This window comes from Pinus tabuliformis, chromosome 3_2 (assembly GCF_031772625.1).
Source record: "Pinus tabuliformis cultivar Carrire ecotype Pingquan chromosome 3_2, CPIR1, whole genome shotgun sequence".
Classification (NCBI taxonomy): Eukaryota; Viridiplantae; Streptophyta; class Pinopsida; order Pinales; family Pinaceae; genus Pinus; species Pinus tabuliformis.
In genome coordinates, this window is record NC_142302.1 from 1,198,189,891 (window position 1) to 1,198,206,921 (window position 17,031).

General features: G+C 36.1%; 1 protein-coding gene across 1 annotated transcript in view; it reads right to left on the reverse strand.

Annotated features, from left to right (window-relative positions):
* LOC149185030 (transcription initiation factor TFIID subunit 7-like) overlaps positions 1 to 10,986 on the reverse strand; it is a 54,788-nt gene extending 43,802 nt beyond the window's left edge. Inside the window, exon 1 of the mRNA XM_089417763.1 lies at positions 10,823 to 10,986. The gene's annotated coding sequence lies outside the window, so the exon portion shown is untranslated. The remainder of the gene's footprint in view (positions 1 to 10,822) is intronic.
* Between the last annotated feature and the right edge of the window lie 6,045 nt (positions 10,987 to 17,031).

Consider the following 17,031-nt stretch of genomic DNA (forward strand, 5'->3'; position numbering starts at 1 on the left):
CAACCGCTAAAGTTTCGCTTCAAACTTTCGCATAGAAATGTTGTTTTATTGCTTAAAAGTGCCTCCAAATTGCAAGTTAGTTTATACAAACCCTCTAAAAACAAATTCTAACGTTGTAGGTTGCCTTGCATGCGCTAGAAGGGATGATATCACCTTAAATTATCGTTGTTTATACACATCTAATAGCCCTAAAACCTGTTTGCTTGAGTTAGCCCTAGTGTCTATTGAAAACCCTTGTTCCTTTCCTATTTAATATCGTTTGAATGGTTTTTCTTAAGTTGTTATATGCCATTGCATGCCCTAATAATGAATATCATTCAAACCCTAACTTATAGCATCCTTGTTAACGATCTGACCTTAAAGAGCTTGAACCCTAGTTTTGAATATCTTGGTCGTATTAGGCCCTACCAAGCCCTCAATCTATCCTTATACCCTCAAAATAAGTCACCTTGGGCCCTAGTATTAGAATATCTTATGGGTGACATAGGGAAGCATCCCTTGCGGTTGAAATCCTACTAAACATTAGGAGGAAGTTCGTTGAGGTTACAATGGCAGTCCTTCCTCATTATTCTCATAAGGTCTGACCACTCACCTAGTGAGTCCTTTCACTGGATTTGATATACAACATGCCTGACAAGATAAAAGGAATAATTCTTCTTGGCCCTTCAAGGTAACTACCTTATGTTGGGATAGGCAAGTAACCACGACGAAGAACTATGAATTCAAGAGAAGTGGTGGTGTCTAAAACATTGTTGCACTAAAGCATGAATGATCTCCATGATCCCACAATGATAGACCAATCCAAAGGGTCATCTATAAAAAGGTTTGGATGTGGTCCAAACCAACAACCTCATGGTCGTATTATTGTACTTGTCCGTGAACACTAAAAATGGATCTAAAAATATGAATGTGGACATGGTGAATAATATTCTGACAAGATGAGGGTATAAGAACCCAAGGTTCCAACATCTCCCCATAAACTCAACTTAGAAGAAAAAAATGGCGTAGCAATGCTCCCCCATCCCCCCATTAATTTGTTCTGACTGCAAAATTTTATTAAAAATGGTGTAGCAATACACTTGAAGAAGTTTGAAACATTGTCAACATCAACCATTAATCTTTATCAATAAAATTCTATCAAGGCAAGCATCCAATTCATCAAACAAGTTGCAAAAAACTACTATCCAAAAGCACAACCCCAATCAACAAAACAACAAGACAACACTGTCCAATCAATCAATCAACTAGACAATAAGCAACCATAGGCAATCTTTGTCCATAAATTCAAATTTTTACCATCATTAAACATTCCCCGCTAAACACAACAGAGGGAGCAGTAGTAATCGAAGCTTAGTTAATGAATAACTTAGTCAAAACTCTTGGTCGATAAATATTCCAATTGAACATTCCAATCGATAATGATTCTTGGTCGATCCTCGATCAACCAACTCCAAAACATTCAATCAGCGAGTGAGCAAAACAATGTACGATTGTACAAACAATGGTACAAAACAATATGAAGTCTGCAAACGCCTGCTCAAAAGCTTCCAAGGCCATCCATCAATCCAACCACAAGCAATCCTGATAGTCAACACTGGTCCACGATTCAACCTTTCACGACGTTTTTGTAATGATCTGAATGCATAGTTACCGTGATTTTGATTCCTAGGTAAATTCCTTTGATTCTTATGAGGGTCATGATATGGTTCAAATTTCTGTTCTTTCCGCTCAAACCCTGGTGCAGTAACATTGTCATCTACAATGACATTATCAGCCATCTTATCAATCTACTCAACATGGTCAATAGGAGGCTACTCTTCCAAAAATTCAGTCTAAATTCCAATTCCAACAAATGACCCTCTTGCACTCAATAAAACCAGGGGTAGGCAATGAGTCAGTAGCAACAACACATCCAAGACCTACTCTAGATGTTTGCACTTCAGCGGCAGTAGGAATGGCAATTCCCTGTCCATTTTTCCCAAGTTCCCCTCCGGTATAACCCATTTTGCTCAGTAGTCAGGACACAGTACCTATAGTGTATTTTTCAAAGCTAGAAGAAACAACATTAGTAGCCAATAGAGCATGTGAGTCAATAGAAACATCAATATCATTTGTCTTACAATCAGCTTGACTACAAGCTAAGTTGCACGAAACGGGGAAACGGGGAAGCGACACGAAACGCGGAAGCGAAACGAAACGCGACCTCCCCGAATTTTGGAAACGGGGAAACGCGAATATATATAATAATATATATATATATATATATATATTAAAAACATTTAAAAATTATTAATATATATATGTGCAAGACTGCAATCATAAAGCATTAATGATACATTTACTTAAACATTTTAACATTAAGATTAAATTTACATCACAATGATCACATTTACTCATGAGTCATCACATAATGAAAATAAAAATATAGGAACTGGAAAATCCAAAATCAGCCTTTATTTATATTAGTATATGAGGCTGCAAGTACAATAAAGACTATAAGGCTGCAAGAACTATAGAGACAAGTCACAAAAGACTAATCCTCATCATAACAATCCTCATCAAAAATAGAAGCAGCAGAATGCTCAACAGTGGATGGTGGTGCTGAAGAAGATGATGCACCAATTCCACTTCCAGAATCCTCCTCAATATTCAGGGCAGCAAGAGAGAGATCCAAATCAGGATTTTCTGCATCCACATCCCATTCTTTAGAAGGACCACTGTTGTATTCTGGACCCCTACGAGATGCAAGGCGAAGGTTGGAGTGCACATAAACAAGATCCTCTGCTTTCTGTGAGCCCAACCTATTGCGCTTCACAGAATGAATAAAACCATAAGTGCTCCAATTCCTTTCTGCTGATGAAGAGCTTGCCACTTGTGAAAGAATACGAATGGCAAAGCTTTGCAAATGTACACCATTTGCTCCATGACAAATCCACCACCTAACTGGATTCATGGTGCTTCTCTCCTCCAAAGCTGATATATCTGCATAATCATCTATTCCTGCAGCAAAACTGGCAAATTCCTCCTTTACCTCCCTATGTAGGTGAGAAGGAAACATTCTCATTAGTGCTTTTTTCACCCCAGTAGCCACCTCTCTATCCTTATGGGGTGCCTTCCTCTTCCCATTGCTTTTAGCAATAAGCTCCTCATCATAAAATTTGGGGTTCAAAGCATGTGCTAAAGTGTGCAATGGTGTATTGAAATTGTTCCACCGGTCAACAATGATTTTCTTGATCAAACCAGCAAAATGATCATCAACAAACAGAAGTTGTGGAGACTCCTGCGAAATGATTTCCATAGTTTTCTCAACCATGGAATCCATGCCATCATATACCTGTCCCAAGAAAGGTTGGTCAGTGTCAGCACTCCGGAGAAGCTCAAATGCAGGGGTTGTGAACTTTAGCAAGAAATCTACCTTGCTCCACCAATCCTCATCAAGGCACAATCTACGCACCATAGATCCCCGCTCTGAATCTGCTTGTCTCCACTCAATCCACAGTTGACTCACCACCATAGAAACTAATGCATGCTTAACCTCAACAAGGCGGCGCAACATCACGAAGTTTGAGGCATATCTTGTCTCAGCAACTTTTAACAACTCCAATTTGGAGTACTCTCGAAATATGGCCTGAGACTGGTGGTGGTTGGTGATGAATTTGATAATCTCCCTTGCATCCCCTGTGACTTCCTTTATCCAGGAAACTTTGTTGTCGATCTCCTCTAAGATCAGATTCAGATTATGGACAATGCATGGTGTCCAAAATATGTTGTCATACCTCCCCTCAATAATCAAACCTGCAGCTTTGCAAACTGGTGCATTATCCGTGATAACTTGCACCACCCTGTTAGCCCCTATTTGTTCAATAGCTTTTATAATAATATCAGCAATGAACTGTGCATCTTTCACCTCTCCTGAGCAGTCTTCTGCCTTGATAAACATTGCTCCTTTGGGGGAAGTGGCAATGATATTTATCAATGGTCTGCGCCTCATATCTGTCCAACCATCTGAGACTATGGTAACCCCAGAGCTACTCCAGGAAGAACGAATTGGAGCTAAAACGTCCTCCACAAGTTCCTTCTCATTTTTGAGAAGCTGGGTTCTGACTTTCTCATAGTTGGGCCCCTTGTACCCTTGAGGAGCTTTGTTAACTGCCCTCAACATATCTTGCCAGTAAGGAGAGCGAACAACATTGAATGGGATACCACATGCATAAATGCACCTGGCAACTCTGGAATCAGCTTCTTCTCTTGCTTGCACATTCACCAATCTAGCAATTCTGCTATCCTGAACTGATTGGGATGCCCCTGAGCCTCTGGTATGTTTGGGTGCTGCTTGTTCATGTTCTTGACTGTGACCCAGACCACCTCTCCTCTTTCTTGCTTCAACTACAATCCTTGGCTCAACGTTAGATGTAGCCTGAGTATGCTCATCATGCCTCCTCTTAGTACCATCTGCCTCATCTTGCTCTCTTTGATATGCCCTCCTTACCAACGGATCTGCTGTTTTTGTGCAACCCACAATCCCCTGTCCTCCTCCATGCAACAGATGCGCCTTCACTCTTGGGTAGGAGCCCTTGTACGTAATATTGCAAAGAGTGCATCGCCATTCCCATGAGCCACCACCTCCACATTTCTGAAGCTTCACCACATGCCTCCAAAGAGGATAATATTCAGCCCTTGGGTTGGCCCTAGGGTTTGAAGTTGCAGCTGCACTTTGGCTGGAAGCCATTGCTGCAAAAATAAATTAAAAAAACAAATCTGTAAATAATAAATTTATAAAAACGTTTTTCATATTTTTGGTTGTATAAACCCTAGAAAAATTAAAGAAATAGTAAGGAAAAAACTAAGAAATAAATGTGGCTTACCCAAATGAATTATCTGTGGCTGAATCTACCCTAAAATGCCAGAAAAGAGGAGAAATATGGCTGTAGCTGAGCCAAATCTGCTGCAAAAATAAATTTAAAAAACAAATCTATAAATAAAAAACGTTTTTCAGCAATTTAGCTGCATAAACCCTAGAAAATTTGAAGAAATAGTAAGAAAAAACTAACAAAATGAATGTGGCTTACCCAAATTAATTTTCTGTGGTTGAAACTACCCGGAAATGCCAGAAAAGAGAAGATAAATATGGCTGTAGCTGAGCCAAATCTGCTGCTACAGAAATCTCTTGCTGAAATCTCCTTCTCTTGCTGCTGAAATCTCTTTCTCCCGCTGCTGAAATCTACTTTGCTCAATGCTCAAAACACCAGCTACTGAAACAACTGCCAATCTCCAAGAGAAACTCCTTGCTGAATAGTGTGATGAGAGAATGAGAGGCACAGCTCTTTTATAACTTTAGAAACGCTTTCTAGAAGTGATTAGAAACCCTAAGCTAAACCCTAAACTAATTAGGAAATTTTTTTTTAAAAAAACAAGTGCTTTTTTACAGGAAACGGGGCCCGTACGGCGTGGAAACGAGTTTCCGTCCGTACGGGCGCGTTTCCATCTCGGGAAACGCGCCCGTACGGACGGAAACTCGTTTCCACGCCGTACGGTACGGGGAAACCCGTTTCCGTACGGAAACGGACCCCTGCCCAGCGTTTCCTGCTACTTAGACTACAAGCAATATCAGTAGGTGAGCTTAGAAGCTCAATAGCAATAGCAATCTGCAATTCACTAACTTCTAGCTCAAGGTCTGATTGCAAATGTCTAAGTCTTGTATGGCCTGATCTTTTTCAATTAGCTGCAACAACCAGGAATCATGGTTTTCCTTCAAAGCTTGATACTCACCAAACACTATCATTAACTTCTTGAAGAGGAGCAACCTATGCATGAAGCTCATCAATAGAGGCCTGCAAATGGATAACATCATTAAACAAGTTGGGAATTGGTCTCTTCCAGCCAACAAATTTCCTCTTTTGGGCCAACATTCTCTAGATGACAGACAACAATAGGAGCCTACTCTTCCAAAAATTCAGTCTAAATTCCAATTCCAACAAATGACCCTCTTGCACTCAATAAAACCAGGGGTAGGCAATGAGTCAGTAGCAACAACACATCCAAGACCTACTCTAGATGTTTTCACTTCAGCAGCAGTAGGAATGGCAATGCCCTGTCCATTTTTCCCAAGTTCCCCTCCGGTATAACCCATTTTGCTCAGTAGTCAGGACACAGTACCTATAGTGTATTTTTCAAAGCTAGAAGAAACAACATTAGTAGCCAATAGAGCATGTGAGTCAATAGAAACATCAATATCATTTGTCTTACAATCAGCTTGACTACAAGCAATATCAGTAGGTGAGCTTAGGAGCTCAATAGCAATAGCAATCTGCAATTCACTAACTTCTAGCTCAAGGATCTGATTGCAAATGTCTAAGTCTTGTATGGCCTGATCTTTTTCAATTAGCTGCAACAACCAGGAATCATGGTTTTCCTTCAAAGCTTGATACTCACCAAACACTATCATTAACTTCTTGAAGAGGAGCAACCTATGCATGAAGCTCATCAATAGAGGCCTGCAAATGGATAACATCATTAAACAAGTTGGGAATTGGTCTCTTCCAGCCAACAAATTTCCTCTTTTGGGCCAACATTCTCTAGATGAGAGACAACTTTGACTTCCTCATCCAGATCCTCAATAAGATATGACTTGCCATCAAATCTGTAAGCAAGATTCTAGAAAAAAGTTTCATGGTTCTCCCTAGGACATCACCCCTCTCGAATTTCTCGTCCATAGCAATCTGCAACATGATAGCCTCAACCTTCAGTTGATTCTCCAATCCTGCATTCTTTGTCTACAATAAGCAAGCCAAAGGCTACAAGGTAGTAACCTCATTCAATGTTGTCAGAACTAAACCACTGAACGAACCAGTAGACCCCCAAACCAAGAACTGACAAAAACCAAACCAAAACTGATAAAAAAATCAAACCAAAAACACAAAATATTCAAATTTTAAACAAATACATATATATTCATGTGCATCCATATGAATCCAAACCATTTATACACAAATAAGAAAAAGTTCTGATTTATATAGCATGTAAGGGTGCACATGACCAAAATAACACAGTGCAAACCATCTCTAAATCGAAAATACATCAACAAACAGGCCCTAGATGGCCTCTAGCATCCAAAAAAAATCATGCTACAATAAATACCTGCATAATATCAAAACCATTGCCCATATTGGGATCTTCGTCATCAATATCACCCTCTAAGAATTAAACTAAGATAGAAAAAGCTTAGCATGTAATGTCAATATTTTGTTTGAGTGATGGGTACATTTTTATTAGGGTCATGATAGAAGAGTACAACAATCAATGTCACTAATATCAAGGCACATGCCAGGGCTTGGTGCACCCGTACCCGAATCTGATACTTGGGGACGAGAGAACCCCACCCCGGCTTTGCGAACCCATTCAACATAGATAAACTTTGATTAATAAACGTTTTAACCTGTTAAGTCAGTATTACCGAATGATAATTAAGACAGGTTTTTACCAGTCAAATATAAATAGACCTATATTGATATGTCCACATCTTAACTGCAATCAGCTGTAATAATGCAATTATTCCAAAAACTCCAAGTCCACATAAAGCTATGAATAAGTAGAATCATCCATATAAGGAAATATAGAAGAAATTACTGCGCATATACAGATTGCCCAATTCAGTTCAGTGATTTGTGGTTGCTAAATGCTTACCACCACTGCTTTGATTGCATAATGCCAAATTCCTGGCAGGTTAGAAGTGTCAACAGTCCCAGATACAGTTCTGAAGGATGCTAATAGAGGTATTTCCCTCAGAAAGCTTTTCACATTCTCATTGGACTGCCCACTAAGATGCATCATCTACTGTTGCTGTATGAAGAGACACTAGATGTTCCTACAGTTCGCAGTGGATGAAATGTGTCGTGTAGCATAAGTTTCTAAATTAAAATGGCAAAAAACTTGATATCCCATCTCTAATGTTAGCTAAAAAAATAAAAAATGAACTCGCCTAGATCGATCCTAACTCTAATCTTTTAACTAGCAAGTGGTTTGCACCTGGTTTTTGTAATGCCTCTTTGTGCTTAATAGAACAGAGATATAGATGGATCTAGAACAGAGATATATATAGATAGATGTAACAGAGATATAGATGGATCTAGAACAGAGATATATATAGATAGATGTAACAGAGATATAGATGGATCTAGAACAGAGATATATATAGATAGATGTAACAGAGATATAGATGGATCTAGAACCATAGTTTTAAAAACCGGCGGAAAAAACCGGTAACCGGCCTAACCGGCCGGTTGGAGGCCTGGCCGGTCCGAACCGGCCCTTCTAGCCCGGTTTCCTCCCTCACTCGCCCAAAATACAGCCCTAACCGGTAAAAACCGGCCGGTTTAGGGCGGAACCGGCCGGTTTATAGCTAACCGGCCGGTTCCGTCCTAAACCGGCCGGTTTATGGACAGGCCGCCGGTAAAAGGAAAAAGCGCTGCGGTTTTGGCTGTTAGTGGTGGTTTAGGGGTTTTGGGGGGCAGGGAAAGGTGTTTTCCCTCCAAAAACACCCTCACACTTGCTATAAGACACCCCTCTCACTCTCATTTGTCTCACACAACTGATTTGGAGTGTTTGTGAGTGTTTGTGAGTTTGTTTGTGAGCTTGGAGAGTGTGGAGTTTTTGCTGAAGTAGTCATCTTGGAGTTGGAGTTGGAGCTATTTTGGAGATAGTGTGTAGCTGTCAGTGGAGTTGCCATCTTCAAGAGGAGGCTAAGGGAGCTAGTTTGCATTTCCAGGTAAGGATTTGCACTTGATAATTCCTCATTTGAGTCTGCTGTCCATGAATTTTTTTTTGTGTTATAAACTTCTCACTTCTATGATCTACCATCCAGGGAGTCATCATGCCTCCAAAAGCCGAAGATACTGCATGGGCTCATTGTGATATGATTGATGGCAAAATGATCTGCAAATATTGCCAAAAATCCATTCAAGGAGGGGGTATTAACAGGTTCAAGCAACACTTGGCTGGGATAGGAGGCCATGTAAAGCCATGTGGAGCACCAAATGAAATAATAGGGCATATTAGGGCAGAATACCTTCAGAAGTTTGAGACTCAAGTCACTGAACCAATAGAGAAGTTTGTGGCTACACAGTTTGGGAGTCGAGACTCAACCAACTGAGTTTGATCATGATGACTGAGACTCATGAGAAGTTTCAACTTCAAGTGATAATGTTGATCACTATTATAGTATTGCTATTATCATATATGTAGAGTCTAGAGTCTAGACTGAAGTCTTGTAGTAGGCCACTGGCCCCATAGTTTGTAGGCTTTATTTTTGCACTCTAGTGGCCATTTAGAGCCTCATTGCTTATGTATTTTGTCGATGATATGTATTGCACTCGGTGCCATTTTGATATATTCACCTTTAAGGCTTTACATGGTATATCAATGAGCAATCTTTCCATATTTTGTCTCTATTGGCTTGGAATCATGGTTTTAAATCTTAAAAATAGTTTTTTTCATTAAAAAATAATTATTTAATGTATTTTTCTAAAACCGGTTCGTTTAGACCAAACCAGTCCTGATTAGACCGGTTCCGGTCGGTAAACCGGTTCATTAGGTGGACCGGTCCGGTCACCGGTTCCGGTTTTAAAAACACTGTCTAGAACAGAGATATATATAGATAGATGTATGCTAGTTTAAATTTTGAAACCAAAATATATTGCAATCTGACTCATAAATAGTTGGCTCTGGTTAAATGTAGATTGAGAAGAGAAACACGTATAAGGAAAATATTATTAGGGTGTTTTCATTGGTTGAATGTTATACTATGTGAAATGATCACATCGGATGTTGAATCCATTCGTGCAATGCAAATCTGCAATTTAAGTCGACTTGATGGTAAATTTCGGCAAAATATTTCATTACCCGATTCTAGTTGGCTGGTAAATTTCAACATAAATTGCATTGCCAAATTCCAGATTTAGGCAAATTGGAGAGAGGGCAAAGGAGGTTCAACCATTACACTTGTCTCTAGTACGGTAATGTGTTTCTGACGGCAAAGTGTTTCCATTGATTGGTATATTATCAACAATGCCAATTTCCAGGGTTCGATTTTCATTGCGGAATATTTCATTACCCGAATCCAGATTTAGTCAAGTTGGCTGGTAAATTTCAGCAAAAATTGCATTGTCAGATTCCAGATTTAGGCAAATTGGAGAGAGGGCAAAGGAGGTTCAACCATTACGCTTGTCTCTAATACGGTAATGTGTTTCTGACGGCAATGTGTTTCCATTGATTGGTATATTATCAACAATGCCAATTACCAGGGTTCGATTTTCATTGTGGTAGCCCGCAAAAACATGACAAGGGATGACGCTGCAACTGGCATATAAATTTACCAAAGGAACTCGTGTCAAGAGCATATTTCTCAATGCAACTTTAAAAAGGGACTTTTGTTAAATATTTACTAACTGCAACCGTCATCACTGGTTTCCCACCTTTCAACCATTTTTAGGTTTTCTTCACCAAAAGCCACACGACAAAACCTAAACCATGAGCCCGTCAAAATCAATTCTTAATCCAGAGATCGCATTCGTCCTCTAATACATAGGGATTGAAATCTAAACGAGGCCGCATTCTGGGTCCTATTAATTGGGAAATAGGAAAGTTATTTTAAGCCGAATGCTACATATCTTTTTCTGGCCTAAGTAAATTTGCAGTGTCCAAATTCGACCAATGATTCATGTCATGTAAAAAATGTAAAATCCCATAATCTAAAATCAAATGGATAATAGAAAACCTTCACCAAATCCTAACACCATTCAGCAAATACGAAGGAGAAGGTGCGAACCTGAATGTCTAAATATAAATATCCTAATCCTCCTTCAATTAATACCAGGAACGACTGCCTGAATTTCTCGTGTAAGCCGCGAAGAATGGTCTGCAGCCTTTATATATAAAGGTTGTTGGAACCGTGGAAACCTTTATCCATGCGTTTTCAAGTGTCCATTTTGCCAATTTGAAATCCCACCAACAATATATTTTCGTAGATATTTATATTAAATATGGTGTGAGGAGAGTATTTGTGTTGAGAGTAGTTTTAATCGGGATTTTGGGATTTTTTTTTAGTGTGGATTTAATTGGAGCGGATCTTGATTTATGTTATTTAAATTGGTTTTTTATTATATATGCATTTAGTATTTTTAAAAGTTTTTAAGGCACTTTAATTGTGAAGAGTTCATCCATAAAACTTGTGATTCAATGAATCTTTGCACGATTTTAGACAAATTAGATTGAAAAATAAAACAGAATTTAGAGATCGGAGTTCAAATATCATTGAGTATAGTGTCTTGGGATGATCTTGGCTCGAGGAGTAGACTCCCACTCCCCTTATCCGTGGCTCAAGGAGTAGACTCTGCAGTTCAAATCTCATTGAGTAGAGTAGACTCCACGGTTCAAATCTCATTGAGTATAGTGTCCTCAGATGATCTTGGCTCGAGGAGTAGACTCCCACTCCCCTTATGCGTGGCTCAAGGAGTAGACTCTCGTTATCGGTGAGTCTCGGCTCTTGCTAAATCATAAGAATTTGGTATATTTGGCTTGCAGGTTGTTGGATATACTCTTGGTGTTATAGTGGTAGCAACTATCGTTGATCTTGGGTCTCCCTTAAATTAGTCTTAGTCCAAGCACTTACTGATTCACCACATGGTTTAAAAAAAAAAAATAGAAATTTTTTTTCAAAAAGTCTAGACAATTACATTTGTGTATATTAAGTTGTTTTTTCCAAGTCCATTTTACCACTTTTTTGAAATCCAACACAGAAGATATCCTCCTACATATTTATATTCATGAGTTAACTATTTCGTTTATGAGTTATATTTATGTAGATATTTGTAAATTAATTTAGGTATTTTAAATTCGGATTTGTCAATAAGGATTAAGTTTGGAGTTAAGATGCATCTATGTTTGTATTCTTGCATTTCGTAATGGATTTCCTCCAGCTTTTAAATAGGGTTCATCGTAACAAGTACCATGGGCTATTCAATACCATGTTTTGTGAACCATCAAATGACTAACTCCAACTTATACATATTTATTAATTCTAATTCTAATTTTTAATTATTAATTTTTATTTTTATTTTTTAATTCTAATTTTTTAACTTTTTAATTGTTATGTTGACTAAGTCAACATAACATTACATTACATAATGTTTTATGGCATCATTGTCATACTAGGTTGTAGAGCGTTTCTGAACGCAAATAAATAGTATCAAAGAGATTTCTTCTTTCATAAATACAAACCTTTTATAGGCTAATTTGATATTTTATTTGAGGTAATAATTATAAAAAATTAGGGGTGGTAGGAGGGGAAGGGGCACTTTATAGCCCCAATGAGGACAAAGTGTTCAGGTATTCACGGGATCTTGGTCATATGACCAATAATCGAGCAGAGATATGGTCTTTGCCAGGGACTTTTGTTAGCCAAATAACATCAGGTTGTTACAATTACGATTATGGTAGATTCTTTCATAATCTTGCACCATTTGGTCAAAGGCTCCCTCCCAAAGGAGAAATCTATGGAAAATATCATGAAAAGAATTAGGAAAATTGTGTAAGGTATCACATCCAAAGCATATTTTCATGCCCTAAGAGACTTCAATAGAGAAGCAGACAAGTTATGAGGGGCATAAATTGAAGATAGGTGAATTAAAGATTAATGGTCAAATTAGGTTTGTTATAATTCCATAATGGCGGATAAAATCTATTAAAAAATTAGTTAATTTGGATGATATAAGAAAATATAAAAATGGAAAATTTGGGGGGAGGGTGAGTGACTTCGTGGAAACCCTGAGGAAACACATGCATGCAAACAAGCCAACTCTTAAATCGCATAATATTTCACAAACCATGGCACTCAAGGTGATGGAGATTGAAAGTATAATGTACCTAGCCTTACAAATAGTGTCGCATTGTTATGTTATTATGATTCAAGAGGGAGCAATTATGAAGTGTTATAGTGTAAAAGACCCCATTAAATGTGGAACTTCATTGTGGAGTTGGCTCGTGATTGTCATGTCGCCACCCTCCCTTTAGCCTTGCATTTTGGTCTTCCTTATTAACAATTGAGCTGTGGAGGCTCGGCATCTTCGACGGATTGGAAAATTTTTATGACTGTAGTGTTTTTTGGAATTGGAAGGGAACTCATTTCCGACCTTCTCCTTGCAAGATATGTTATTCAAAAGGATAGTTTTAATGAAAAATTAGAAGGGCAATCACCCTCTGAGAACATGTTCCAAGGACAAACGTAGGTGAAGTTTGTATATTTCATGCTACCGGTGTGTTGTGGGATTTGTCCAGATGGTGGAATGTTTTTTATCCTACCTGTGAGAATGTGAAAGAATTTATCTGCTACTATGACCTCCAATTTTGTAATTGCCATCTATAATGTAGTTTGTGTGGTTGGAATTAGGGGCAATTGTTTAGATGGTCAAATGTTTTTTATCATGCGTACGAGATTGTGAAAGAATCTCTCTACTATTATGACCTTTGGTTTTGGGATTTTCGTCTACAATGTAGCTTATGTGGTTGGAAGGGGCATTTTTCCTAGTAAAATGTCTGTCGTGGGGGGGCAGTGCAGCCTGAATAAGGCTTGCAAATTGTTTATCAGTGATCTTGTTTCCATTGAGGAGGTGTAGGATTGTGTTTCCCCTGTGAACCTTAGCCTACAATATTGAAATTTCTTTGGTCTCAAAATGGACCATATTATGTTTGTTGGATAGCCCAATAAAGCGAAAAAAGGATTGTGAATGCAAAGTCCTTTTAACTCAACTTACTAAGAGAGTGGATGTCATTCAATCGGACATGTTGACAATCACATTAAAACAAAATGATCAATAGGCCACAATTTCCAATGAGCTGGATGATATTCAATAATTGAAGTCAAGAGAAAGCCAACATGAAGATGAAATGGATACTCTAAGAAGAGAGATTAAGGAGTTTAAAGACCATATCAAGAACCTGACTCTCGACTTAAGTGACTCGGCCATCTCAAGCACTTCGACAATTGTTAATTGCCTGGACATAAATGAATCTCTCTAGGACAACAACATATTCATATTCATAAAAGATTTCATAATCAATTAGTAATGTTAGATGTTGTAAATTTTGTGTTTCGTCGGGGCAATTTTGTAAGTTATTCAGCTACAAAACCCCTCTTTTTGTTGCTCAGATATATTCTCCTCATGAAAATCATGTATTTCTATTGGAAAGGAGAAAACAATTGGAATTGTTTCATGAATTAGCTCTGTAATACCTTATGTATTTGTTGTGAAATAAGCATACAATTATATAATACAAATACTATTTCCAGATAAAAAAAATCACTATAAAATAAATTATTATTGTTGATTAAAATAAAGTAGTGAATTGTTAATCAGATATAACTTGAGTTATTGGGTGAAATGTTATTATTTTTCCCACTTGGATTTAATTATTGCACATCACATGTTGAACTCTTAATGAGTATATATTATCCTTGGGATCCAAAATATGTATATTCCTCATATATGTGTGTGTCTGAAATTGAAATACATTATTAATATATGATCAATTTCTTATGAATATTTTAGACTAATTGCATTATGTTTATACCTGAATAAATATGGTGGATTTTTTTTACACATTAATATTTTTTAGCTAAAAAGAACCACCAAGAAGTTATTTTAAGAGACCAAGTTTGGTTTGTTTACACAAAATGATGTAGTTTTGTAATAGAATATGAGTATGCGGTCGTAGAGTATGACTTAAAACTACTTGAGATTGGTTAAGAGTTTGTCTTCCTTAGATGTAAGGAAATAGAATAATGGTTCAATAATTGAAGATATCTAGCAAGAATGGAAGTTTAGCCCCTTATGAACCACCAAGAAGTTATTTTAAGAGACCAAGTTTGGTTTGTTTACACAAAATGATGTAGTTTTTTTTTTTGTTTTTTGTTTTTTTTTTTTGCGGAAAATGATGTAGAAAAATATCAAACTTTTATTAGGATAATAAAAGGTTACATTTGCAGATACCTGAAGCATTACTGACTTTGTGTTATCATAAAGAAAAACACAGAGTGGCTAAGTGGGCTAAAACATTTACCATGAGTATATGAAGTACTCAGAACTATCCATGAGAAAAAACAAAAAACAACCTACAAAAGTATTGTTAAAAAATTAAGAATTGTAACATGTAATATTTAAAAATATACAAGTTGTATCAGCAGTATAAACATTCCATCTGTATAAACACTCTGATAAACCTGTATAAAAAAAGACCTGAACCGTAAAATAAACTATCTGTATAGTGTAAAAACAATCATGCATAAGAAATAAACTTGTTTATTGATCTAATCCTCAGATCCTTCCACAAAATGATGCAGTTGTGCATACTTTTTTGATCAATTTCGAATCATCCTTACTTCATATTTCATGTTTCTTGTGATATTTATATATTAATTATTTTATAATCGTCCATGGATATTTTCTACCAAGAACTAACACATAATGAAAAGTCCTCCATATATTTGATTGTGATCATATTATGTATAGATTATAAGTATATATTTGAAATATTAAAGATTAATTGAAAATTTTATAAATAATTATGTTATAAATAATACAACAAAATGAAACCCTAATTATATCTATGTAAAGTCCTCCATATATTTGATTGTGATCATATTATGTATAGAATATGAGTATATGTTTGAATATTAAAGATTAATTGAAAATTTTATAAATAATTATGTTATAGATAATACAACAAAATGAAACCCTAATTAGCATCTAAAATTCTCAAGAAATAAAGTATGAATAGAGTCAATAAAAATTATTTTGAGAGATAACATCATGGATGACTTTAAAAAAAGAATTTTTATGTGACAGATCGTATGGTAATGTTTTTTTTAATTTATGCAATTATGTACGCTATATTATAAATGTTAATACATCAATTGCATTTTATTTTTGTGTTTGTAAATGGAACATGAGGAGGTGTAACAAAATCAAGTTAATCAAAAAAAAGGAAAAAATAATGCATGCAATTAAGTTGAGAAATTAGACCTTTTTGAAACATGAATGATGATTAATATAATTGAATATTGTAAGTTTTATAATTTGGAATGTTACTTGTAAAAAATAGATGTTATGTTTAATGTGGTCATATTATCACAATTGATATGTCAACAAGTTATCAATAGTCTTAACAATTATTTATTGGTGTTTTGATTATTGCGAACAATAAAGTTGCATCATTTTGTATGATGAATAGTCATATATTGTTATATGATAAAAATATGTTATTTATTTTAATACAATTTCTAATATTATAAAAAGTTGCATTCTCAATTAAATATATAGATTATTTGTATTTTTATAATACAAGTGTAATATGCAGCATTGCTACTTAGTACCTTTCTCTTATGCAAAAGTTAATTATTAAAACTTGTGATTTGCAAGATTCCATTTGATGTGACATTATAATAGTTGAGATCTTCTTCAACTTTTGAATTTAGGTTTCTACTTCAGAATATTAAAACAAATTTTTAAAATATTAAAACAAATAAAATTGTTAAAGTTTTTAAGTAGGGAGAGTTTTATAGTTGAATTCACAAAGTTAAGATTCAATAAGTGTTTAGTTAAAACAATGAAATTTCTATTTTGCATCAAAATCATTTATAACAAAAATTCCACAACAAATGACATCAATTGGCTTTTGTTTATTGTCTATATTCTTAAACAAGGCCGCATAGCTAGTGTTCCCTGTCGCTAAGTTTAATAAAATATTTTAATGTCATGATGTGTTGTATGTACTCCAAACAATAATAAAATTGTAAAATGAGTTATATGAATATTTGTTTAACCTTTTCTTATTAATTTTTTTAATATAAATAAACTTTTTTTGGTAGATAAAGGTTATATATATATATAATTGACATTGAAGAGAACGATAACAAGTTAATAGTCATTAATTTAATATTGAATGATGACAAATTTTTTTTTTTTATATATAATACACATG